The sequence below is a fragment of the Cyprinodon variegatus genome, unplaced genomic scaffold (genome assembly GCF_000732505.1).
Source record: "Cyprinodon variegatus isolate N-32 unplaced genomic scaffold, C_variegatus-1.0 Scaffold482, whole genome shotgun sequence".
In the NCBI taxonomy this organism is placed as follows: Eukaryota; Metazoa; Chordata; class Actinopteri; order Cyprinodontiformes; family Cyprinodontidae; genus Cyprinodon; species Cyprinodon variegatus.
This window is the reverse complement of record NW_015150935.1, coordinates 653,770-656,516: the sequence shown is the minus strand read 5'-3', so window position 1 is coordinate 656,516 and position 2,747 is coordinate 653,770.

The following is a 2,747-nucleotide window of genomic DNA, read 5'->3' as shown; positions in this document are numbered from 1 at the left end:
GAATTGAATTGAATTGAATTGTAATCGCAAAAGCAAATCCCAATATAGTCCACAATAATTGCAATCACACATTTTCATCAAATCGTGCAGCTCTACTTTTGGGTTTAATTTTTCTCTCTGTCGTTTCTTTTCTTGACGTTGATGTATCTTGAATTTGCACACAATATTAATAGCTGAGGAACTATTAACTAGAAATTAAGTAAGAATGGAAAAACATAAAATTAGCAAATATGATTTTAAGAAATTCACCAATTAATTATACTTGTTTTACAGCTGAAGCAAAATAAACACAAGTATCCCTAAACCACATAAAGACAAACAGACTTTTAAATATATACATAATCATGTTAAAGTATGGGAAAAAAAAAATAGATAAGAAATTATGCACATATGGACATATTGAAAAATTAGCATATGCCCTTTCTAAGCCTGCAGCAGTGTGGTCATACATGCATGAAAGCTTATGTAGGCTTTATGATATGATCAGTTAGAGTGCAGTGAGCAGTTTCTCTTCTTCTTTTTTGACAGGTGGGGGGATGGGTGCTGCATAGACGCATTTTACAGTTCTGCATCTGTGCCAGGTGGCTTTATATTCAGTGGGAAGAGACACAAACGTCTGATGTTTAAGGCCAGAAGGGTTGCCAACGGTTTTAGTTGCCTGTTTGTCTTGAACTTCCCAGAGACATTCAGGACATGTGACATTCGGGGGGTCCTCTTCCTAATCAGTTGCCCTGACAGTGGCTTTAATTTCATCTTCCTGTTTACACCCTTAACAGAAATCCAACTTTTGTGGTGTTAGGCTAACCTTGGAGGTGTTGGGTGACAATAGATCCCAGAGTTGTGAGATTCCACAGCCTGTATTGGGGGGTTTTTAAGGAAGAGTCAATGTAATCCTGAGGTTGATGATAACCTCCATAATCTTAGTAGTACTTACCTCCAGATAGTTTGATCTGGACCTGGTGGTCGGGTTGTTCTTCTCTCTGACTTCTTTTGTGAGATGTGCCCATTGAGGATAGTGCTGTCAGCAAACATCAAGAAATCAACACACTGATGGCCAGAGGTGCAGCTGTTGGTTAACAGAAAGGGGGGGTGGAGCACAGCTTTGAGGGCAACTAGTGCTGATGTTCCGTGGGCCGGAGATCTGCCTAACACAGGATGTTACTTGCTGTCAGACAGAGAGTGTTTTTGCCTGCAGGTTGGCTCATCTGAAGAGCCTGCCTTACTATCCAGACAGCTGGCTGCAAAATGCTAGTATTATAAAGTAGAATGTAAAAAATATCACAGATACCTGTTATCTTAATAAGGGATCTTATGGAGGGTCTAAGAGGAGATAGGTGAGGAATTTCGGGTGTGACAGCACTAATTAATGCAAATGTGTCCATCTAACTTAATCGTTCAGTCTTAGATCTTGTTTTTGAATTGATTTACTAAGCAAGAACTGTTAACATGTTATGATGGCATTTAAGTATATATAATTACATTTGAAATGGGATAAGAAGTTTTCAAAGTAAACACGGACAGCCATCTGCACCAATGTCCACCGCTCCCCCATCCATCTTCTACCGCTTATTCCATCAGGGTCTTTGTCATGATCTTGGCAGCTTAAGGCTGGGTTTTACTTCTTCCTGCTCTCATCTGCTTTGCTCCACCCTGTGCTCATTATCTCTCAATACATCCACCTGTTCCTGTTGCTTTTTAAGGCACTGGATCCCAGCCTCTGGTGCTAGATTATCCAAGTTTCTTAGTGAGAATACCTCAAGCGTTCCTTGTGTTTAGTTCTGCCTGTTCCTGAACAGTTTCTGTCCACAGACTTCTGAATTTTGGCCAACGCTGTTCTGATCTGCTTTGTCTGTCCCGTGTTTCCGGGCTGTTACCTTGGTTCCGCCTGATGTCAACCTCGGAGCTGTCTTCTGACCACGGCTTGGATTTACCCTCCTGGATCTTTCGGGTTCCTTTGCGTGCTCTGGCGGCTGAAGGCTCAGTAACAAGCAACAGAGTTCCACTCCCCTGGAAAACACTCTTGCTTCTGGGCTTGGACATTACTTTGCCAGGTCGGTGGCTCTCATCCTCATTGTTGTTCCTCGTTTGAGTTTTAAAGTCACTGAACTGAGCCTCTAGTCCTGCAGATAATTTAGTGTTCTGGGTCCTACATCCTGAGCTATTACAGTCTTGTGTACTGATCCGTATTTAGAATATAACATTTCATACCAAAAAATGTTAAGAACGTTGTTTGTGGTTATTTAATTTTACAGGTAATTACCAAATAGCTGCAAGGTGAATCATTACATAGGTCAAATTTAGAACTTTGAAGTGATAGATTAATTACAGGGAAAAATATTCTTCAGTTTTCTAATTATTATTTCTGTCAGTGTCACGATAGGCTGGTAGCTATCTCCAACATTCAATGGACAAAAGGCAGGATACATCCTGGACAGGTTGCCAGTCTGTGGTAGGGTAACACAGAGATGCACAAAGATGCACGGCGATACGCACACACACTCACACCTAAGGACAAATTAGAGAAGTCGATTAACCTAACATTCATGTTTTTTGGTGTTGGGAGGAAGCTGAGGTACCTGGAGAGAACCCATGGAGGAGAGAACAGGGAGAACATGCAAACTCCATGCAGAAAGACCTCGGGCCGGGAAACAAACCCAAAAATCATCCTGCAAGGCAAGAGTGATACAAACTGCATCATTTTATAGCCCCATTGTTAATTATTTCTAGCAAAAATTACACACAAGCAG